At 42.0% G+C, this 25,718-nt stretch overlaps 1 pseudogene; it reads right to left on the minus strand.

The window, feature by feature from the left end:
- Positions 1-2,245: 2,245 nt before the first annotated feature.
- Positions 2,246-25,254, minus strand: LOC141419409 (SWI/SNF-related matrix-associated actin-dependent regulator of chromatin subfamily A-like protein 1; annotated as a pseudogene).
- Between the last annotated feature and the right edge of the window lie 464 nt (positions 25,255-25,718).

Consider the following 25,718-nt stretch of genomic DNA (forward strand, 5'->3'; position numbering starts at 1 on the left):
CCATAAACAGCCTCAGCAAGGTGGCAGGATACAAAATCAACTTGCAAAAATCATTTGCTTTTCTATACACCAACAATGAACAAATTGAGAAAAAACATATGGAAACAATTCCATTTACAACAGCTTCAAAAAAAAATCAAATACCTAGGAGTAAACTTAACAAAGGATGTGAATAACCTCTACAAGGAAAACTAAAAACCCCTAAAGAAAGAGATCGAGGAAGACTTCAGAAGATGGAGAGATCTCCCATGCTCATGGATCGGTAGAATCAGCATAGTAAAAATGTTAATACTCCCAAAAGCAATCTATATGTCCAATGCAATTCCCATCAAAATCCCAATGACATTCATCACAGAGATTGAAAAATCTACTCTAAAGTTCATTTGGAAACACAAGAGACCGTGAATAGCCAAGGCAATACTCAGCAAAAAGAGCATCATTGGAGGTATCACAATACCCGACTTCAAACCATATTACAGAGACATAATGATAAAAACAGCATGGTACTGGCACAAAAACAGACATGAAGACCAGTGGAGCAGAATAGAGGACCCAGATATGAATCCACACAGCTATGCCCACCTTATTTTTGACAAGGGTGCAAAACCACACGATGGAGATAAGACAGTGTCTTCAACAAATGTTGCTGGGAAAAGTGGTTATCTGCCTGCAGAAAACTGAAACTAGATCCATGTTTATCAAACCCTGTACTAGTATCAACTAAATATGGATTAAGGACCTAAATATGAGACCTGAAGCTCTGAAGTTAGTACAGGAAGGAGCAGGAAACACTCTGGAACTAATAGGTATAGGCAAGGACTTCCTCAATACAACCCCAGCAACTCAGCAACTATCAGAAAGGATGGACAAATGGGACTACATGAAATTTACAAGCTTCTGCACAACAAAAGAAATAGTCTCTAAACTGAAGAGACCACCCACAGAGTGGGAGGAATATTTGCCAGCTACACATCAGACAAAGGACTGATAACCAGAACATACAGGGAGCTCAAAAAACTAAACTCCCCCCAAATCAATGAACTAATAAAGAAATGGGCAACTGAATTAAACAGAACTTTCTCAAAGGAAGAAATTCAAATGGCCAAAAAACACATGAAAAAATGCTCACCATCTCTGGCCATAAAGGAAATGCAAATCAAAACCACACTAAGATTCCACCTCACCCCTGTTAGAATAGCCATCATCAAAAACACCAACAACAACAGGGTTGGTGAGGATGTGGGGAAAGAGGAACCCTCTTACACTGCTGGTGGGAATGCAAGCTGGTGCAACCACTCTGGAAAACAATAAGAAGGCTTCTTAAAAATCTAAACATAGATCTGCCATATGATCCAGCAATCCCACTCCTGGGGATACACCCAAAGGAATGACACTCAGGTTCCTCCAGAGGCACCTGCACACCCATGTTTATTGCAGCGCTATTCGCAATAGCCAAGTTATGGAAACAGCCAAGATGCCCCACTAGTGACGAATGGATCAAGAAAATGTGGTATTTATACACAATAGTGTACTACTCAGCCATGAAGAAGAATGAAATCTTATCATTCACAAGTAAATGGATGGAACTGGAGAACATCATTCTGAGTGAGGTTGGCCAGGCTCAGAAGACCAAAAATTGTATGCTCTCCCTCATATGTGGACTTTAGATCTAGGGCAAATGCAGCAGTGCTGTTGGACTTGGGTGACAGGCTAAGGGGAGAGCACATACAGGAGGAATAGGGAAAGATAGGAAACCCAAAACATGGAAGTGTTTGATGTTCCCACAGTAGAGCAGTAATGCAGTAACCTTAAAACAACAGAGGTCAATAAGAGAAGGTGACTGAGAAGTAGTGAAGACGTCTGTAGAGATGAATCAATTTGGGTTGTAACACACTTGTGCATGGAAGCAATCTCTCTGGATAGTAACCCTTATCTCAACTAGCAGGAACGCTATGTCTTTCTTATTATTTCTTATGTCTACTTGTCAACAAAATTGGAGAGAAGGGCAGAACAAGTTCTGCCTGGAAGCCAGAGCAGTGGGGGGATGGGGAGGGAGTGTGGGGGAGAAACGGCCCTAACAATATATGCACATGTGAATAAATGAATAAAAATAAAATTCATTCCCTACATTATCCTTTCTTATCCCTTCTCACTTTGTCAGCAATCTCAACAATTGACTTTCAGTTTATTTCCATACGTGAATGTAAAGTAAGTCAATCACTGTCTCCTTTTACGCTCCCTTCTTCTACTGCCACAGAGTTTGTATAATCCTGTGCTCTTGGTCATTGTCCTGGATCAGCACCCCTGGGTTCCAAAAGAGTTTACTGAACACCACCAGGTGAGCTGGGAGCAAGTGGAGTAGCAGTGAGGGTCAGCAGTGTCAATGAGTGTCCCTGGGGCGGCTGGAACTGCACAGTGCCTCTCTATCTATTTACAGGTTGCAACCATCAATGCAGATGTACTGAACATGCTTTCTGTCAAGTTGCTTGGTGATTGCATCCAGATCCAGTGTGATGGTGTACTAACACTAGAAGTGTGTCTCTTCCACTGTCCAAAGGTCCAGAATATTTTCTACGACATATGGGATTTTGGCTTCAGCAGCTCTGTGGAAGACAAGAAAGAGGGCTTCTTTCTGCTGCTATTTAGTTTTGTCCTTGGTAATTTCCTTCTCTGCTGCATCCAGGAAAGCCCTGGGCCTGGTATTGATCCATCTTAGGGCAACCGTCACCATCTTGCACTGTTTGGTGGGCAGCTAGGAAAGAACACCATATTTCAGGTGTACCAGCATGATGGCTTCCTCCAGCAGGAGCTTCATCTCTCTCAGGTTGGAGGAGCCTAAGTAATCCCAGGGTAGCCTTTTGGTGTCACAGTAGCAAAATCCAAAGTCATGAAACTGAAGTAAGAATGTTGTCTTGACTGCAATGATGATCTATGTGTAAAACTCAGAGGCCAGAACAAGGCTGGTGTGCCAATATCATACTGTTGGCAAACTCTAGGATGGGCACAACTGATCAACAGTAAGGGATCTTGTTGGTTTTGAGGAAGTGAGGTTTGTCAATGCTGACAACATTGAAAGAGGCATTTAGCTGTTTTTCCCACTTGCTAAGAAGGTCAAAATTGATTACATTGACTAAGTCAGCTCACAGGTGGCCCTTCCCAGTCACCACTATGGTGATATCCTCTGGGCTCAGAGATAGCAGGCACAGAAGGAAGGCCTCTTCCCAGGCGAAGCACATGGAGGACAGCACCCACCACCAGGAGCAGATACTCCTTTGGATAAAAGGCCACTATACTCATGGCATGGGTCATCTTCCTCAGGCCCTTGTTATCAGTAGGTAACAGGCAGCTTCTTTTCACTATGGCAAAATTAATTCCAGCTCACCGGAAGGGCTTTGGGGATTGAACACAAGCTTGGCATCTACTCCAGAAAGGTCAGCTTCAAGGACATCTTCCGTGAGATGGAGAGACATCTTCCCCAGCTGAGAAGCAGATGCCAGGGTAACAGTCTTGGGCAGAGGATCCAGCTTAACTTGAAGAAGGTCATGCCCACTTGCAATTAGATTATTGAGAGAAGTTCCACATCACAGATCATGGAATTAATCTGTTCAATCATCATATGTTTGCCTTGAAGCCAGCCTGGGGGAAAAAACTATGCATCTCCCCCTTGACAAAGGCTGGGGATAGACCTGAGGGCAGGCTGATCTGGTCCCCCCCCCACTGCTGCCATTGATCCCTTACAAGGGCCGCAGGGTGACGGGGGAGGAGGTGCTTGACTGCTTTCATCAGGACATGGCAGTAGTCTGTCATGTGTAAGTCCCATGTCTTCATGGCAGGTTCATAATTTCTGCTGGTCAGAATCTGAAACACTGCAAGGAGCTCCTCAGCAGAGCCTATATTCACCCCAAAACAATCTACATTCTGTATGCATATTCCCTTTTGACAGTTTACTGTTTTTGTGGAGTGAGGCCGAAGTTTCTTTTGGAGTCTTCCTTCTGTTCTGGGCATCACACCCTCTGAGTCATAGTGAATGCCAGAAATGCTCACTCCCAGTTAGAGGGTTTGGCTGTCTTGGCCTCTATTTCCGAATCTCTGGGAGGCTGTCTAGAGGAATAAGCTGTTGTCTCCTGGGAACTCTCTGCTTTGGTCAAATATTCGTGATTTGTGTTATTAACAGGTGTTGATTTGATCATATGTAAAGCCTGAGGATGACCTTGACATTGTATACATCCTAATAGCTATTGGTTAGAGATATTTGGATGACTTTTTTGCCAAAGGTGGAGAATTCTAAAGAGTCATTTGTCTTGATCGGTTGTGGCTTGAGCAGGCTATGGACATCTTTTCTTGCCTCTTCTGTATTCCCTGTGCCTGCTCTAGTGTGCTGAGCTGAAAATGGTGGGAATGATGAGGTCCTTGGTCACCATGAAATGAATTATTGAGCTTCTGTTGTTTAAAAATGAGTCCATGGCCCACTGGTTTAGAAGGCTCCCTCAGGAGATTTTGGGCATTGCTGCCCAAATATGAAGGCTTGGCAGCAATGAGGTGCTTGTGCTTGTGCTCTGAGGTTGTTCTGATAATAACTCAGAGCTATTATTTATGGGCCAGAGCCTGCTGTCTATTCTCTTCAGCAAGTAGCAAGAAATTATAACAGAGAAATGCCTATGCAGAAATGTAAACCATTAATTGGAAAACTGACAAAAGTATGGCTTGACACTTGCTCAAACAGTGCTTCTTTTCAATCTGGAAAAGATTAGAGAGGAGGCGCCTCCAGAACTTTCCTCATCCAGTTTATACTTCCAGCTGGATGCTTGGGGGACCTGGAATTCAAGTGCTGCCAGTTTACATGCCATATTGCAGTAGCCTGGCTGAACTACACTTCCCAGCGAGCAAAGCAGCCATAGTTACTTTTTTTTTAAAGCTTGCTTTCTGATGGAATATTAGAACATTTACCCAGGTCCTTTCATGTCACCCATAGGTATAGCCCAAAGAGACAATACCCCGTATGCTTAGAATTTTTAAAAAATATCCTCCATCCTGATTCTCTTTTCATAAGGGAAACAGGCAGTCTGCTCCTCTTCAGGATCGGCCTTACTGGAATAACACACCTAATCCCTTGATTACATTAAGAAGCCTGATCCCCATCCTTTCTTATGAAATATATAAGGCAGGGGAGTGGGCTTTATCCCCCTTTAACAAGAAAGTAATTGCGTTCAATTTTATATGTCAGGAGACACACACACATCACATTTTTAAAGTTGTCTCCTAAAAGCTTACACATTTATCTAACTCTCTCCACTGTAGTCAAGAAAACCATTATGAGTTGCGACAAAGGCAAAACTTGTACTGTCAATAAAAGCTCATCTACCCTGTCTCTCTCTAACTGCTTTTGTTTCCTATCTATGAAAAGGGAAGAGAATCTTGTATATGTTTCTAGCAAGCTTCCTAAAGAGAATTCATCTTGTGTAATATGGGGATGTTCCCTTATTAGGATATTTAGTACAGTATTAGAACAGTGATGTCTTGGATATTCCAGTACTATCTGTCCTAAATAGTTGGATGGGCCAGCATTGTCCACCCAAAGAGAAACTGCAACTAAAATTGAGAAATCAAGATTCTTAGCTACCATGTTCTTCATGTTTCTTTTCTTACAGGTAGAGATTGTAATGTGATTATTTAGGAAATACTGTAAACATTACAGGAAACACTGTCCTTGTGACACATTTTTTAAGAAACTGGAGATCTCTGTTTTCATTTGCATAAAAATGACAAGTACTAACTCTATCCTGGTGCCCCATAGGGAGAATTTTAGTTAACTAGCATACCTGTGGCCACTACATTTTTATATATTTTTGAGCTCATCATAGGCATGCTTCAGTTGACATTCCTGGCATTCCTAATTTAAAACATCTCTGCGTGTGTGTGTGTGTGTGCATGAAAATCTGCAAGATAGTTTATTGACTGAAGTTATAAAAATAATATAGAGGAGCTATTGCTTCTGTCTTTTCTATTTTTTTCTACCTTTTCTTCTGCTGCCTTTCATAAGAAAACCAGTTATTTAACGTTCTTACTTCACCCAGGCCTAATTAAATATATAGGCATTCTAGAGTTAATGCTTAAGCTAGAGATAAAGGAGAAAAAAAGTCATTTTAAATATTATTGCTGGGAGTCTTTGTTGCCATTTCCCACTTGGGGAACAGGAAATATTCCTCTCTTTTTCTACCCACTCCACCCTGCCTATGCTTTATCCTGTCATACAAAAATATATCCTTTCTAAATGTTCAAGAGAAGATTTAAAAAGTCATTGCTTTGTAAAATTGCCTGCTTAGAGGCTTGCAAAAAATATCAAAGTTTAGCCATGTAGACAGGAGATATTTTTCAGTTTCATTCCATCAAAAATACAACTTGTATTCAACTTCTTTCATAATGTATTAGGCTCTGTTAACAAATGTATTCTTGAAAATTGTTGCAAAATTGAAAAAGAGTTTAAGATGGTTTTTTTTCCTGTGTGTTTATAAAACATTAGACTACAAAGACTTGGGGGTTTTTTTAATAGGGAAAAGAAATGCTTTTGTCTAAATTTAAAATTTTATAAAATTTGTTTCAAAATTCAAAAAATAGAATAAGCAAGTAGCAGAAAGAAATTATGTAAGAGAACAAACAGTGGATTAAAAGTACCTACCATGTTTCAGTGTTTCTGCATACTTGAAATAAAACCTTAGGTTCACGAACACAAGAAAATGTGGGCAATTTAGAAAGGCAGAACTTGATAGTAAAAAACAGACATATAGACAGAAACCAGGGCAATCAAGAATCTTCATACTTTTGATCTACACAACAAAGGGTAAACATCACTCAAGTGGAACCCAGAGTCACTCCAGAGCCTGAGTCTCCAACCGTACCCAGTTCTAGCTATGAAAGTGGGAAAATTCCACAGTGTGGGATCTAACATATTCAATCCCTAGACCCACTGTGTATTTGTGTAGTGAGAAGTAATTGTGCACTGACTGGCAATTTGCCGAGTGTGAACTAGTAAGCTAAAGGGAAGACATCAAGCCTCACTGCAGAGGACAGGGAATAACCAGAGTCTGAGTCCCAACCCAGGGTAAAGTGCTAGCATGGGGCAGCCCCCATGGAGTGAGAGCTGGCTAGCTCTACAGATCCTGAATCCACCACACAGGGCAGAGCACATGGGAGAGTGAGAGCAACAGAAGCCTGCAAAGATGACAAAGTTCACTACCGGTGAACAGGTGCTACCCAGTGCACCTTGTCACCAACACAGAACATGAAGTAGGCCCAAGGAGGACCATAGGATTGGGCATACTTTGTGAACCACACCTGTCCAACAGCTGTTCATGCAGGCCACCCCTCCCCTCTCCCCCTTCAGTTGCTAATACTGTGCCTAGAGGCAGGCACAATGCAGTAGAAGGACTGAATTGGGTCATAGCAGCCCAATGCTCAGGTCACGCCTCCTCTAGCAACTGCCCCCGACCCAGACCCAGTCATAGCAGAACACTGATTACTGTACCCAGGTCAACACAGAGAAGAATCACAGACACCCCAGGCCTGGAGGACAATCAGGAGTGAACACTTCAGAAGAACTTCAGACCAATAACTGAGGGCCAGAGATTACAGAACACCTGCTGCACTGACATAAAACAACTAGTCTACAATATTCTCTACAAGAAAGAACTAGCCATTTTATTTTTAATTTTTAACCATTTTGACTTATTGTGCTTTCTCTTTATTTTAATTTTTTCCATCCTGTTACAGTCCTTGCTTCTGTTGTCTTTCTCTGAGATAATTGTATGGTATCCTTGCATATTATTAGTTCATGTCACTCATCCCAAATGCTTCACCTCTTACTGCAAATCTTCCTTTTTCCTTTTACATTCCCTCAACCCACATTTATTTTACTATTTAATAATGAATTCCTCTAACATCAATATTTTTAAAATCCTAGCATACCTTATAAAAAGCTTAGTATCTTTAATATATATCTTTCTTGGAAGAGTAAATGATGTTTCAAATTGTTCCTTAACTCATTTAAATATTTGATTTATATTTTAAATGCTGATTTTGTTATTGCTGTCCAATAACACCAGACTGCTAGGAGAAACTGCATAATGATCATGATACCAACCAGTCCTACCAGAAAATCAAGACAGTTTTTACTAAAATACTGCAGGTAATTAAGACCTCCAGCCAATGACTTGATCTCAAATATGCAAATCCCAACACAGTAATGCAAGAAATTGGCAAGGAACACAATATGAATTCTGCAAAAGTCAACAATTCCATAATTAAGGACTTGAATGATAGTGAAGAGAATGAAACATCAAATATGAATTCAAAAGAATGGTAGTAAGAATGATCAATAAATTAGAGAGGACATGGATAAACACCAGAATGGATTGAAAGAGACTAGAAATAAATAGCTGAATAAAATAAAGAATACAATGAAGTACATGAACAGAGAATTCAACAAAATTATAAAAATCCTGAACAAGATAAGTAGGTGAGTTAAATTAATCAGATAATGATAAAGAAAAATATGAAGAAAGTATGAATGGAATATGCAAGACTTCTGGGATACCATAAAGAAGCCAAACATATAAATCATGGGCATAGAAGAAGAGGTGAAGGTAAAGGCATAAAAACACATTTCATAAAATGTAGCAGGAATTTTTTAATTCTTGAGAAAGAGATAGTCATCCAAGTACTACAGGCGTTTAGGATACCAAACCAAAAAATAAAACAATTCTCCCAGTGTCCTAATATAGTTAAACTATTAAGCATACCAAGAAGGGAAAAACAATAAAGCTGTGAGAGTGAAGCACCAAGTGCCCTACAAAGTAAAACCTGTGAGTGTTACTGCAGATCTATCAACAGAAACTGTGAAATCCAGCACAGTACAGAATGATGTATTCAAAACCACGAAAGAAAATAACTGCAACCTAGATTGCTATATCCAGCAAGATAATAATTCTTAGTTAGGAAAAATAAAATGCTTCTACAAAAAAAGTAACTCACGAACATTGAGTCAGCGCTGGGAAAAATAGTTAAAGGAGCCTGTTCACTTAACCCTAACATAAAGTCAAACATGAAAATATAAGAATGAACAAATCTCACTGAATGAGTACAGGAGCAAGTGAGGATTTGGGTAGAATGAAACACCATAAAAACAACACAATGACAGGAATTATTACAAACCTTTCAATAATAACTCTGAATGTCAACGATCTCCATTATTCAACAGAAGACGCAGACCGTCAAAGTCAATAAAAACAAAACCCAGCTATTTCTTGCCTACATAAGATGGAGCTTACTGGCAAATACAAACACAGGCTTAAAATGAAAGCTTAGAAAAATGTACTCCAAGACTGGGAGTCCACAAGCAAGCAGCAGTCGCTGTATTCATGTAACAACTAGACTTTAAAACTAATCAGAGGAGACAAGTAGTATCACTTCATTGTGATAAAAGGAACAATGAATCAAGAAAATGTAATGTTCATAAGCATATATGCTCTATATGTTAACACACCCATTTTTATAAACAAACCCTACTGGACACAAAATCACAGATAGACTCCAACTCAATAATAATGGATGACTTTAATGTCCAACACTCACCAACAGTTACATCATTCAGAGAAAAACATCAACAATGATGAAGATGGTGGCTTATTGACATTCACCTGGAAACTTTCTTCATGGACACACCTTACTGAAAAGGTACTCTCATGCCAAACTCCCTGTAGCACTGCTAAGGAAGTCAGCCCTAATGGCACCATAGATTTGATCACTACAGAATCCCACAAGCTCGACAGCAGCTGCTGGTAGGTGTGGATGCGTGGACATGGTGTGGATTGGCCAAAGAAAGCAAAGGCAATGGGGAGAGAGATGGGTGAAGGAATCTGCAGGCAAATAGAGAAATCTGACCCACTCAGGTGGACCCTGTGGCATGAGACACATAAGACTAAATCAGTTCCATCAGAGAAACGGCCAAAAGGCAAGAGACAGAGTCCTGAGGACCACTGCAAACTTCCTGGAACTGGGCAGAGAGTCAGCAATCCCAGAACACAGCACAGTATCTCTGACCAAGAAACCTGAGAGTTCTGGTCTAGAAAATAGACCAGGTTAGGCCCTGGGAGATGGAGGATGATGCACCTTAAGTAGGGAGTGTTTGGGGACTGGGGTGGGGGGGTTAAGAGCCTGGACCCCAGAAATCATCCTGGGAGCTTTTAAACAAAAGATTAAGTCTACTTTTATTTACTGGGGAACCAGCTGAAGGCTTTGAGAGGCACACTCCTGCTGAAGTAGGCCTGTAAACTAGGCAGTCCATACTGGATCAACCAGTTCTCACATTTAAAAAGAAGACAAAGCAGCTCCACAGAAAGTACTATTTCTTATCTTCATCTTGATATTTTTTATTTGCATTTTTATTCTCTTTCTTTTTGGCATTTATTTTTAGCAATTCACCATCTTTTTTCTCCTCAACTTAGTCTTTGAAACCAGTACTACGATGCCAAAACTTGATGGAAGACACAACAAAATGGAAAATTATAGAATACTTTCTCTGATGTACATAGATATGAAAATCCTCAATAAAATAATTGCAAACTAAATTTGAAAATACATCTCCACTTCATGTTAAACGGAGAAACCAGAAGGGCCCCCGGGCCACCAGTCGCCCGTGCCCAGATGGCTTGGGAGGACGCAGACAAGGTGAGCTTAGCAGTACCGTGGTAGTCCCACAGACAACCCTGGGCTAGAGCAGCATAGCCCCCTGGACAGACCAACCTCCACCCAGGGAAAAAAGAGAAACTGAGTAATAAGCAATAAGAACAATAAAGACATGGGAAAGAGGGTGGGGCACACTGAGCGCCAAAGATTGGGGGAAGGGAATTCTTCCTGGAACTGTAAATAACAAGCCAGGTGGGCCGGAGAGGCTCTGGTGGTAGCGGGTTCACGTGCCCAGCAACCAGGAGTGGGAAAGCTTGTGAGAGTGGTGGAGGGAGGAAAACTCCACAGGATAGGGGGGAAGACCCACTTCCCACATGAGCTGTAAACAAACATGGTGGCTGGCAGGAGCAGCAGCACCACCCAGTAATCAGGAGCAGGAAAGCTTGTGAAAGTGGCGGTGGGAGGAAAACTTCACAGGAGAGGGGTGATGACCCACTTCCCACATGAACTGTAAATAAATACGCAGGCCTGAGAAAGCAAGTGCAGTGTCACCTTTCCCAGTGTGCTTGGAAAGGAGAAAGCTTGTAGCAGAGGCTCACACACAGGAGAAATCTGAGCAAACAAAGCCTGCAGGGCCAGGTGAGTGCTAAGCTCACTCCTGAGATCTGCATAAAAAAATGCCTCCAGCAACAGCAGGCTGAGAGCAGCAGGCAGGGGCAGGCAAGCCACAGCTGCAGATACCATTCTCAGAACTGTCTCCAGACTCTTTTTTTTTTCTCTCTCTGCCTACCCTTGATGAGAAAACAACCAAACTATACCTGCATGCTGAAAAACTTACTGAAACTATATTGCATTTGAACTTGGGACACTTTGTGGGGGGTTTTTTGTGTGCAGTTTTGTTCTACTTTATGCGTCCCCTTTGATGAGAGAACTACAGAACAACATCTGAGGCACCATCTCCAGGATTGGAGACTGAGACAGACACCAAAATTATTAAGACTGAAACTTCATTGCATTTGAACTTGGAGGTTTGTTTTTTTTTAATTTCTATTTTTCATTTTGTTTTTTTTATTTATATATATATTTCCTTCATTTACTTATTTTTTATTTTTATTCTTATTTTTATTCTTTTTATTTTTTATTTTCAATCCTCTCTCTGTTTCTCTAATGCCTGTTTAGCTTACTGTGGATTAGTACACTAACACTCCATTTATACCTTTGATACTTTTTTGTTTGATTCCTTGTTTTGTTTTTTCCTACTTGTCTGTTTATTGTTTTTCCCTTTTCTTTAACTTCTTGCTTTCCATCTCCTCTCACCCTTCCATTCTAAATATCACCATCGTTATTATTACAAGCTAGAAAATACTTAATTGCACACAGTACAGGGACAGTAACAACACCAAGGACAATGATGGGAAGACAGAAAAAACAGGGAAACCAGTTTCCCCACAGCAAAACATTAGTACAGGAATCAGAGGGGAATGAAGAAAACAGATACTCAGATCCAGACTCCAACAAAATGAAGATAAACTATGCCAAAAAACGCAATGAAGCCCACAAGAATAATTTAAAAGAAGACATACTACAGGTACTCAATGAGCATCGTATAGAGATGATACTGGATAGGGTCAACCAAAATGTACAGGAGACACTCAAGAAATGCCAAGACAACAAAAATACAGAATTTCAAAAAGCACAAGAAGAAATAAAAGAAACCATAGAAGCACTGTATAAACACCAAAGTGAAACAGAGAACACGATTAATAAACAGATAAATGAACTCAGGACAAAAATAGGCAACATTAAAGAGAAAAACCACCCAGGATATGGAAAACCTCAGAAAAAAAGAATGAAACAGAATTGCAAAACAAAACGGAAGGTCAGTCTAGCAGAATAGAACAAACAGAAGACAGAATCTCAGAACTCGAGATGAAATGGTAATTAAAGGAAAAACCAAAGAACTATTAATTAAACAACTCAAGACCTGTGAAAAGAAAATGCAAGAACTCACCGACTCCATCAAAAGACCAAACCTGAGAATCATGGGCATCGAAGAAGGAGAAGAGGTGCAAGCTAAGGGAATGTGTAATATATTCAACAAAATAATAACAGAAAATTTCCCAAATCTAGAGAAAGATATTCCCATACAGATGCAAGAGGCCTCCAGGACACCAAACAGACCAGATCAAAATAGAACTACCCCACGTCATATCATCATTAAAACAACAAGTTCAGAAACTAAGGAAAGAATATTGAAGGCTGTAAGAGAGAAAAAACAAATAACATACAAAGGTAAACCCATCAAAATCACAGCAGACTTCTCAACAGAAACATTAAAAGCAAGAAGAGCGTGGGGTGAGATCTTCCGGGCACTGAATGAAAATAACTTCAACCCCAGGATACTCTACCCAGCAAAACTATCATTCAAAATAGATGGAGCAATAAAAGTCTTCCATGATAAGCAGACACTAAAACAATATGTGACCACAAAGCCACCACTACAAAAGATTCTTCAAGGGATTCTGCACGCAGAAAGTGAAGCCCAACTTAACCATGAAAAGACAGGCAGCACCAAACCACAGGAAAAGAAAAAGCAAGACAGTAGAGAGTAACCTCGACTTGGGTACACACAATCAAACCTTCAAACAACTAAGACAACTAAATGACAGGAATCACCACATACCTATCAGTACTAACACTTAATGTTAATGGACTTAATTCACTCATCAAAAGGCACCGCTTGACAAAATGGATTAAAAAGGATGATCCAACAATTTGTTGCTTACAGCAGACCCATCTCACCAACAGAAATAAGCATAGGCTTAGGATGAAAGGCTGGAAGAAGATTTACCAAGCCAATGGCCCCCGAAAACAGGCAGGAGTAGCAATACTTATCTCTGACAAAGTAGACTTCAAACCTACATTGATCAAATGAGATAAAGAAGGACATTCCATAGTAATAAAAGGGGAAATAGACCAAAAGGAAATAATAATTATCAACCTATATGCACCCAATGTCAACACACCCAATTTCATTAAACATACCCTGAAAAACCTAAAAGCATATATTAACGCCAACACAGTGGTTGTGGGAGACTTTAACACCCTATTATCATTAATAGATAGGTCATCCAAACAAAAAAATCAATAAAGAAATCCAAGATCTAAAATATACAATAGATCAAAGGGACCTACCTGATGTCTACAGAACATTTCATCCAACCTCTACACAATATACATTCTTCTCAGCAGCCCATGGAACCTTCTCCAAAATAGATCATATCCTAGGGCACAAAGCAAGCCTCAGCAAATATAAGAAAATAGAAATTATAGCATGCACACATCTGATCACAATGCAGTAAAACTAGAACTCAACAACAAAAATAAAGACAAAAAACACGCAAACAGCTGGAAACTGAATCACTCATTACTTAATGAACAATGGATCATTGATGAAATAAAACAGGAAATTAAAAAGTTTCTGGAAGTCAATGAAAATGAAAACACAGCCTACCGGAACCTATGGGACAAAGCTGAGGCAGTCCTGAGAGGAAAGTTTACAGCCATCAGCGCATATATTAAAAAGACTGAAAGATCCCAAATGAATGACCTAATGATACATTTCAAATTCCTAGTAAAACAAGAACAAGCAAATCCCAAAACAAATAGAAGGAGAGAAATAATAAAAATAAGAGCTGAAATCAATGAAATAGAAACCAAAAGAACCATACAAAGAATTAATGAAACAAAAACTTGGTTCTTTGAAAAAATAAATAACATCGATAGACCACTGGCAAACCTGACTAAAATGAGGAGAGGAAAAACCCAAATTAGTAGATTCAGGAATGCAAAAGGGGAGATAACAACAAACACCATGGAAGTCCAGGAAATCATCAGAGACTACTTCGAGAACCTATATTCAAATAAATTTGAAAATCTTAAAGAAATGGACAGATTTCTAGATAATATCATAATCCAAAACGGAACCAAGAGGAAATTAATCACCTGAATAGATCTATAACACAAAATGTAATTGAAGCAGCATCAAGAGTCTTCCCAGAAAGAAAAGTCCAGGACCTGATGGATTCTCTGCTGAATTCTATCAGACCTTAAAAGAAGAACTGATACCAACCCTCCTTAAACTGTTCCATGAAATAGAAAGGGAAGGAAACTGCCTAATACATTTTATGAAACCAGTATTACACTTATCTCAAAATCAGGCAAAGACACCTCCAAAAAAGAGAACTATAGACCAATCTCCTTAATGAACATTGATGCAAAAATCCTCAATAAAATAATGGCAAACCAAATTCAACAACACATCAAAAAGATCATTCACCACGACCAAGTAGGCTTCATCCCAGGAATGCAGGGGTGGTTCAACATATGCAAATCAATAAATGTAATAAGCCACATTAACAGAAGCAAAGACAAAAACCACTTGATCATCTCAATAGATACAGAAAAAGCCTTTGATAAGACCCAACACCATTTCATGATAAAAGCTCTAAGAAAACTATGAATAGAAGGAAAGTTCCTCAATATTATAAAAGCTATATATGACAAACCTACAGCCAGCATTATACTTAACAGAGAAAAACTGAAACCATTCCCTCTAAATCAGGAACCAGACAAGGATGCCCACTATCTCCACTCCTATTCAACATAGTACTGGAATTCCTAGCCAGAGCAATGAGGCAAGAAGAAGGAATAAAAGGAATACAAATAGGTAAAGAAACTGTCAAAATATCCCTACCTGCAGATGACAAGATCCTATACCTTAAAGACCCAAAAAACTCTACTCAGAAGCTCCTAGACACCATCAATAGCTATAGCAAGGTAGCAGGATATAAAATCAACATAGAAAAATCGTTAGCATTTCTATACACTAACAATGAGCAAACTGAAAAAGAATGTATGAAAACAATTCCACTTACAATAGCCTCAAAAAAAATCAAATACCTAGGTGTAAACCTAACAAAAGATGGGAAAGACCTCTAGAAGGGAAACTATACACTTCTGAAGAAAGAGATTGGGAAGGACTACAGAAAGTGGAGAGATCTCCCATGCTCATGGATTGGTAGAATCAACATAATAAAAATGTCTATACTCCCAAAAGTAATCTACATTTTTAATGCAATTCCCATCAAAATTCCAATGACATTCATTAAAGAAATTGAAAAATCTACCGTGAAATTTATATGGAAACACAAGAGGCCATGAATAGCCAAGGCAATACTCAGTCAAGAGAACAATGCTGGAGGTATCATGATACCTGACTTCAAACTATATTACAAAGCAATAACAATAAAAACAGCATGGTACTGGCACAAAAACAGACATGAAGAATAGTGTAACACAACAGAGGACCCAGATATGAAGCCACACAACTATAACCAACTTGTCTTTGACAAAGGCACTAAAAATATACGATGGAGAAATAGCAGCCTCTTCAACAAAAACTGTTGGCAAAACTGGTTAGCAGTCTGCAAAAAACTGAAACTACACCCATGTTTATCACCCTATACCAGTATTAACTCAAAATGGATCTTAATATCAGACCACAAACTCTAAAGTTGACACAGGAAAGAGTAGGAAATACTCTGGAGTTAGTAGGTATAGGTAAGAACTTTCTCAAGGAAACCCCAGCAGCACAGCAACTAAGAGATAGCATAGATAAATGGGACCTCATAAAACTAAAAAGCTTCTGTTCATCAAAAGAAATGGTCTCTGAACTGATGAGACCACCCTCAGAGTGGGAGAAAATATTTGCCAGCTACACATCAGACAAAGGACTGATAACCAGAATATATAGGGAACTTAAAAAACTAAATTCTCCCAAAACTAATGAACCAATAAAGAAATGGGCAAGTGAACTAAACAGAACTTTCTCAAAAGAAGAAATTCAAATGGCCAAAAAACACATGAAAAAATGCTCACCATCTCTAGTAATAAAGGAAATGCAAATTAAAACCACACTAAGAATAGTTAGTTAGAATAGCCCCTGTTAGAATAGCCATCATCAGCAACACCACCAACAACAGGTGTTGGCGAGGATGCGGGGAAAAAGGAACCCTCTTACACTGTTGGTTGGAATGTAAACTAGTACAATTACTCTGGAAAAAAATTTGGAGGCTACTTAAAAAGCTAGACATTGATCTATCATTTGATCCAGCAATCCCACTCTTGGGGATATACCCAAAAGACTGTGACACAGGTTACTCCAGAGGCACCTGCACACCCATGTTTAGTGCAGCACTATTCACAATAACCAAGCTATGGAAACAGCCAAGATGCCCCCTACTGATGAATGGATTAAGAAAATGTGGTATCTATACAGAATGGAATATTATGCAGCCATGAAGAAGAACAAAATGTTATCATTCGCTGGTAAATGGATGGAATTGGAGAACATAGTGTACATTTGAGATTCTCTTTTGGTCGTGGTCTGGAATTGAACTTGCGATGTCTTTGAGGGATGCCTGGACATGGCACATGTGTCCAGAAACAAAGCTCTCCCTGTGCCTTTCACAGAAGCCCCTTGGCAGACACAACGTCATTTTCAGTGGATTGACCTGGCACTTCTTCCTTTCTAATGAAATGTTTATAAGGATTGGTGGCTGAGCCTGGAGTGCTGGCTGATGTGGAAAGCCATTGCCCTTGGGGTGAGGGGGAGTCATAGCAGGCCATGGTAGGATTGCATGTGTATCAGAGAGTAGCAGAATTCTGTTAGAGATGTCTTTAGTATTGGCTCTCTGTCTGTCCCTGGGGTCTGCCTTGTACGGACCACCTCGTCGGGCTCCTTAGAGGACGGGTGCCAACTGAGCGCTTCCCACGGAAACCCAGCAGGGAGGGGAGGACAGCAGAGTATTCTGCATTGGGATGGGAGCAGCGCCAGTGCTTTCTACACTAACACTCACGGTTTTACCAAACCCTGCGGAGCTCAGTAAAGATGACGCCCTTCTGCTCTAAGGGTTTCTACAACAAAAAAATTAAGAGCAAAGATGCTACTCAATTGAGCGCTAGTGGCCCATGTCATTTTCTATCTTTATTTGTAGTTTTTGACTTTTGGAATTTGTCACTTTCCCTACTAGGAGATAAAGCTGAGGGTCTCCATTTGTGAAATAAGTTTGCACATTGTTCTACGTATTTACGTCTGGGCTCTTTTGGTAAAGGACCTCCTAACTTGGCTTAAGAAATAATCCTGGAGGCAAATGTTGATTAAGTCTTAGCCATAAAATGGAGCTTGAAGGTTGGTAATGAAAATTGCCTCCCATGTACTATAAATATTTCAGAGCCATGCACACAGACCACATGGCTTTCCTGGCAAGTCAATCAGAGCCACACAGACTTAGAAATATTTACTTAGTGATATTCTTCAATTGTTGTTTTAATGCAGAAAATCCCTTTCTTGGTCTGTCATTGTAATTTAATTATGCATTGTAATTTAATTATGCAGGTTGAGGGAGCTTTCTCAACTGCTTATATTACAGTCTGCAATTCACATAACGCATTTCTTGACTATCCCCCAAAGAAGCATTGCTCTAGGTTTACATTAAAAATATTCAGAAGATACCTGTAATCCCAGCTACCCCATCTCAAAAATACCCAACACAAAAAAAGGACTGGGGGAATGGTTCAAGCGGTAGAGCACCTGCCTAGAAAGCGTGAGGCCCTGAGTTCAAACCCCAGTGCTGCCAAAAAATATTTCATGTATTCAAAAGAATTAAAATGTATTCAAAAGGATTAATCAATAGAATTGGCTGTCAGCATAAACTAAAGCATTCACACGATCAGAACATGGGTGGATTAGACCAAAAATATTTGCAAAATATAAATTCTGACAGGAAAATGATTTGTGAGGGTCTGAAAAAAAATCACGTTTTAATGACAAAGGCAAGAAAAATTATCTTAAAGTTATTTCATATGCTTTTCCCTTATTGGTTTTTTTCTTTTTAAGCAATATTTTACAGCATATCATCTTACTGGTTCCACCTGCTTTGACTGGATCCAGATGTTGTTGTAGATTGAGAGAAGCACAGTAGAAAGCAGCTGGATTTTATGTCAACCTGACAAGTCAGAACTAGTGCTAGGGCCATTAATTCAGATGCTGTGTTAATTAAATCACACAGATGTGAAATGGCTCTTTGAATTACACTATGTTGAATGTGCTGAAATAAGACAGACTGCTTCCTTTTCTCAGCCCTGCTTCCGAAATTCCGAATCTACTCTTTTTTTTAATGGTACTGGGATTTGAACTCAGGGCCTCAAACTTGCCAGGCAGGTGCTCTACCCCTTGAGCCGCTCTGCCAGCTCCTTTCTGTGTGGGGTATTTTCGAGACAGGGTCTTGAACTACTTGCCTGGGCTGGGTTTGAACCTCGATCCTCCTGATCTCGTCCTCCTGAGTAGCTAGGATTACAGGCGTGAGCCACCAGGTCCCGGCTTGAAATTCTGCATTTAGAAAGCACTCTGCAGAAGGCATTCATGTGCTCGCTATGGGAATTACATAGAGTTTTCTCTGGCCTTTGTTCCTCAAAGCAAAATTTTGTGATCTAGAAATTACTGCCAGTACTTTTAGTCAGCCATATGAAAAGAGCTGACAGTGTGCTGTCTGTTATCCGGACAGTAGGTGATATGTAATTTTAATAGTAATTAGTGACGACTTTTGACTTTATATGCAAACTGCTCAAGTCTGAAATGGTACCGAGCAGGTAGCCATAAGCCAAAGAGCTGTGTTCTAAGAAAACTCACAAAAAATGATGGCTGTCTGGATGTGGCCCACAGGCTGATTTTGCAAACCTCTGATGCAGGAGATGAGAAAAATGAAAAAGCTGACATCAGTTTGTCTTATAAGGGTGAGAATTGGAAGGACATTTGACTGTGTCCCGGTCTCAACGTCTCTCTTTGAATTTCCATCACGTGTCTTAAAAAAACAGGTCTCTACGTCTGAGGAACCACGGATGAGAGAAAGGAAGCCGAAGCAGTGTTTTCTTGCAGAACAGCTAGTTATCCAGCTGCCGCATTTTCGTCTTTAATATAAAGCTGTCTCTACAACGCAGTAGTGTCTTTGGAAGGATGCCTGTCTTTTGAAAATGTTGTTTCTTACAAGATGACAGCTTTTGAGATAAGATACACCTATATGGGGAAAAAAAGAAACAGAAAATGATCATTTCCCCAATATTAAGCCTAACATTAACTTGTGACGGTTTCTTTTTGGTGGTCCTGGGATTTGAACTCAGGACTTCACACTTGCTAGGCATGCACTCTGCCACTTGAACCATACCTCTAATCCTTTTTGTTTTGGTTATGTTTGATATAAGGTCTTGTCATTTCCTTCCTTCCTTCCTTCCGTTCTTCCTTCCTTCTTTCCTTCCTTCCTTCCTTCTTTCCTTCCTTCCTTCCTTCCTTCTTTCCTTCCTTCCTTCTGTCCTTCCTTCCTTCTTTCCTTCTTTCCTTCCTGTCTTCCTTCCGTCCTCCCTCCCTTCTTATCTTCCTTCCTTCTTTCCTTCTTTCCTTCCTTTCTTCCTTCCTTCCTCCCTCCCTTTCTTCCTTCCTTCCTTCTTTCTTTCCTTCTTTCCTTCCTTTCTTCCTTCCTCCCTCCCTTCTTTCTTTCCTTCCTTCCTTTCTTCCTTCCTTCCTCCCTCCCTCCCTCCTTCCTTCCTTCTTTCCTTCCATCCTTCCTTCCTTCTTTCCTTCCTTCCTTCCTTCCATCCTTTCTTCTTTCCTTCCATCCTTCCTTCCTTCCTTTCTCCCTTCTTTCCTTCCATCCTTCCTTCCTTCCTTTCTTCCTCCTTCTTTCCTTCCTTCCTTCCTTCCTTCCATCCTTCCTTCTTTCCTTCCTTCCTTCCTTCTTTCCTTCCATCCTTCCTTCCTTCCTTCCTTCCTTCCTCCCTCCCTCCCTCCTTCCTTCCTTCCTTCCTTCCTCCCTTCCTCCCTTCCTCCCTCCCTCCCTCCTTCTCTCTCTCTTTCTTTGGCCCAATCCAGCACACACCACCCACCCAGGTTTTTCTGTTCCAATGGGGTCTTGTGACTTTTTCTGGCTTGGAGTTGCAATCCTCCCAATGTCAGCCTCTCGCAAAGCTGGAATGGCAGGAGCTCGTCAGCACACCCAGCTGCTTGCTGAGATGGCGTTTCACGGACTTTTTCTGTGTGCTGGCTTTGAACCACGGTTCCCTTGATCTTCACCTCCTGCATAGCTGGGATTACAGGCGTGAGCCCTGGTGCCTGGCAGGGAAATCGTGAAAACACAGGTCAGTGAGGATGGAGATTTCCCACTTGCACCATCCCAGGTATGCTGCTTTCGGGGGAAATGTATTACTGATTGCCTTACAGCACGTGCCACAGGGAGACGCACCAACCCTTTGCATCACTTTTACCTTTCAACTATTCCTAAAAGCACAGCTCAGGTTCTCTTAGTGTGTAAGGGCGTGTGTGCAGATGTGTGTGTGCATATCTGTGTGTAATTGTTTGACTTGTTTTTCAGTTTGGGACCCGCTTTTACAACTCTCCCATGCAAATTGTGCATAGCCTGAAGATTTGAAAGTGCAGAGAGACCCAGGAAAAGCTAGGACACTCTCGGTAGGGTGAACATTGTCTAGGGAAAGCCACAGGTGCACAAAAGAAAGCCCGTGGTTTTTATTCACAATAAGGAGACTCTGAATTGCATGTCAGAATTTCCAGAGGACTAGAATGGGGCTGGGACCCTGTAGGCCTTTCCCATTGGTTGTGCTGCTGTCTCTGTCCCCCTTCCACCAACCCAACCCCATCTCCTCAGGAACAAAGACTTCCCTTTGCACAGTGGGGAGGGGGTTCCGAGAATCAAACCCTTGGCCTTGTACGCGATAAGCAAGCACTCAACAACCGAGCTACACCCCAGCCCATGGACGCTTCTCCAAGAACTCATTGCACACCGACTCCCCTCGTGTCTTGCCTCTTGCTTACTGCACGTCGTGTTACGGCAGAATCAATTCAAGTAAAATCAACCCACATGTGAAGGAAAACTTTTAAGTAGCCAATGAAACACAATGATTACAGCTGGTGGTGACAGCTAAGCTTAGCAACCACGAGATGCCTCGGCCTAATCCCCCAGGGCTGGTTGAGGCCCTTAGGCTTCAAATGTAATCGATCGCATCACGGTTCTACAAATAACCCGCTGCCAGTGTTTGCAAAGGTGCTCGGAAAGGAGTTACTGGGAGGTGCTGGAGCTTTTCGGAGGTGGGGCCTTTCGGGAGGAAGTTAGGTCATTGGGGGCGTGCCATTGAGGTGACAGTGGGACCTCTGCCCACCCTGCTACTCTCTTTGCCCCATGACTGCCATGAGGTAAGGAGGTTCCTCCACCCCGTACTCCCTCTTCTAAATCATCTAATGGGTCATCCCGTTGTCAGAAATGTCAGGATTTCCTTCTGGGCCCTAAATTGCCTTCCATTGTGCGTATACAGCACTGTTGCTCTACGCATTTCCCCGTCCACAGACAACTCACTTGTTCCCATGTCTCACCCATTGTGAATATGGGAACACAAATATCTTCACGAGGGGGTGATTTCCCTTCCTTGAAGGGTATATGCAGAAGAGAGGTTGCTCGGTCACACGGAAGGTCCACGTTTACTTTCCTTCCGAACTTTCACTGTTTTCCACAATGCTGATCCCGATTGGTGTGCCCAAGAACACTTGCACAAGACAAAACGCTGCTGAAATTACAGAGAATGGCTACTTCTTTTCACAGAAAAATTATGGATGCAACACATATCATTTAAAGCAAGAAGGAAAAATTGCAGCTATGTAAGACTTTGTTTTTGGAGAGGGTTGAGGCTCAGAGGAAGACTGGAAACAAGGTACAAAGAGTCACCATATACCCTGTACCCCTAAAATTATTAGCATCCCCTACTACAGTACATCTGTCATTGAGGAACTGACAAACAGCAGATATTTCAAATGGTCATTTTAATTTGGTTTTTTCATAGTAAAGTTAGAGGTTTGTAGTGGGGTCTTATTAGAAATCCTTTATGCCTGAGAAAATGAAACAGTGTCTTCATTAATGACACCCCACTTTACTCTGATGGAAACCTAGTATCAAAAGGGGAATATTTTGCTTTATCTTATGCACCTTTTTTAACATAAGGAAGAAGTCAAAGATTTTGGAGGACGCACTTGCTCTCTGTTACTCCTTGAGGCTGTTTCCCTCTGCTGAAAACCAAAAACAGGTGGTGATGACACTTGTCCCTCCTCAGCACGTTGGAGGAAAACGCCCCGTTCCCCGTGCTGTCGTTCCATTTCACATGCAGTGTTGTTATATCTCATCGTTTGGATCTGAAATGTCCCCACAAGGTTCATGTGTGGAAGGCTTGGTCCCCAGTGCAGCAGTGCTCAGAGGTGGGGCCTTTGGGAGGTGACGACATCTGGAGGGCTGTTACTCACCAGTGGGTCGATTGACCCATTGATCGACTCATAGCTTAATGGGGTATTGGCCACCATGAGGTGGTCGGTTTTTCTCTGCCACATGCTCCTGCCATGAGGCTCTGTCTTATCATAGCTTACAGGAGGTGGCCGGTGACTTTCTCAGTGAAGGAAATGCGTGGGGCAGAGAGCTAAGAGACCCTGACTGGGATCCAGGAGGACTCTGGGGCCATTTGTTCCTGGGGTTTGTGTGTGTATCAATGAGAGTGAGTGAGACACAGGGTCAGAGGGCACTCCCATGAGGACATGGGGTGAGAGGTTAGCAGCATGGGGCAGGATTTCCGAGGACACCCTGTAGTGGACACAGCTTCCTCCTAACAGCAGTGCCATCCCCACTGCTCACAGGGAAAGGCTGAGGCGCCATCCGGCCATGTCCACTTCCTTCAGCCCGTCATCATCCTCAGGTCTCCGACCAGGCGCTAAGTGTGTGTCTTCTAAGCCACTGTTCAGACATGAGGCTCTTTCCTGATGCCCTCTTGACTATCATTACTCAGGTCATTCTCCCTGGAACCAGAGTGCCACAGTTTCTCCTACTGAATGCTGGAGGAGGTGACAGAAAGGGACTGTGGGCTTGGGGAGCAGGCCAGTCTGAGCGGGTGCCCTGAGGTGAGACTGAGGGAGGGAGCAGCAGGGATCCTGTCCCCAGACCAGCAGGTTTCTAGGGCAGGAGCTCGGCCCCATAGGATGCATCCGAATCTCTTGAATTATCGTTTTCATCTGTGTTGGAAATGGTTCACCATCCTGACTGGCTGCCAAAGGTAACTCCTGACAAGGTGCCCTCGTCTCCAAATGCAGCCTTCTTGCTTGCTGGAGGGCAAGGAGGCCATGCAGGGCCCTCCCTGGCTCACTGATCTCATCAAGCGGGAGGAGGAGCAGAGGAATTTGATGTTGGAATACAATAATTGAGTGCACACGGGGTGTGCATTTAATGGTGGGAGGGTGGGAATGAGGTAGAAATGGGTTTTTGGTGTAAATGCAGATACAAATCAATAATTCACCATCCCCGTCTGATGGAATTACCATTTGTTAAATATTCCCAACACCCATGGGACCCACCCGTGATGGGCTATAAATAAATTCTGCGACGCGCTCATGCAAATAGAAACTTCTTCGTTCCTCTAATCAAAGCACACTCAGATCTGTTATAACACTAAATAAAACATTAACCACCGTCCTCCCTTCCTTTGATGTTCCCGGTGTTCTGCTCCTTTCTGCAAGGACAAGCTCGAAGCAGCCAACCACACGAGAATCACAGAATTGCATCACCACGGTGAGCAGGCTTGACTTGGTTTAGCCGATTGGATGGCAAGGGAGACGGTGCCCATGTGTCAGGGGCCCTGGCCTTTCTAATCACGAATGCCCCCTGGCATCTGTGTAGCATCGGGGTGCATCCTGACGATGTCACATGGCAGAAGTGCTACCCTTGCCATCCAGAGCCACCCGAATTACAGATAACAGATGCATCGCTGCTGTCGTGCACAAGTGAGAGCGGGTTTTAGACAGCAGTTCCCATCTCTAGGTGCAGGACACACAGGTGTGAGCAGGGGAGAGCAGGGAGGGAGGAACCCGGGTTAGGAAGGAGTGTGTCCCTGCAGGAGGAGGACATGGGCCTCCAAGCACTTCCCTTGGATCCTGCATGTTGACTCACTTAGTTCTTCCTGGGAAGAGATGTAAAATTGTGTGCAGACAGCAATAGGAGGACAAGTGTCCCGGTTCCTTTTGCTCTCTGATGGGTTCTAAGATCACACAAGCAGTTCCTGTGCAAAATCCAACCCGCTCGCTCCTGCCGGCCGGGCTCTGAAGAGGCCTCCATTGCCGCCAGGTTCTCCTCCATCTGGACGCTTCCTCCTTCCCCACACGCGTGGCTTCTTCCCATCCCTCGGATTCCAGCATCCCACTGCAGCCATGGACCACATCCTCTCCAACACCACAGCCCCAGCCCAATTTAACCCACGGCCAAACTGTCGCCTTTCACAACCTGCCACGCTTTCCCTCTTCCCAACTCTTTCTTCCTTAAAGAACTGTAAATTCTTCTGCTGGGAATCAGAGTCACGGAAATCATTCAAATGAACATCTGTGATTGGACCGATGCCCAAAAAAGCGCTATTTGATCGAACCATTTGGTCCTTGAGGCCGTTAGTCTCTTCCGCTTCAAAATGGAATCGTTCTGGAAAGATGCCCAAGTTTCAGTACACTGTAATGCATAGAGAAGTTTTTAGTGGTGCCAAACAATAGGGAAAATCCAAATCTACGAATATATCATTTATATGGTGCTGTTACCAGAAGAGCAGTACTGATAAATACCTTGGCTTTTGTGTCTAGCAGGAAAAGGATTCAAGCAAGATGCAAAAGCAAGATGTAGTAAAATTCATTAGGAAGGAAATTTAGTACAACAGGATAACAGTGGGGAGAAATGGGGAAAAAAGAGAAAGAGAGAGAGAGAGAGAGAGGCATGCTCTGCCCCCATGCAGGAAATGGGAGTAGAGATCTGTAATGGCGGCCCCATCCTTGGCCTTATGCTGGGGAACTGGGGGAATGAAGGTGGTCGGAATCACGGGTCTGGGTGGCTGACATGGCTGTAACA

The sequence above is a fragment of the Castor canadensis genome, chromosome X (genome assembly GCF_047511655.1).
Source record: "Castor canadensis chromosome X, mCasCan1.hap1v2, whole genome shotgun sequence".
In the NCBI taxonomy this organism is placed as follows: Eukaryota; Metazoa; Chordata; class Mammalia; order Rodentia; family Castoridae; genus Castor; species Castor canadensis.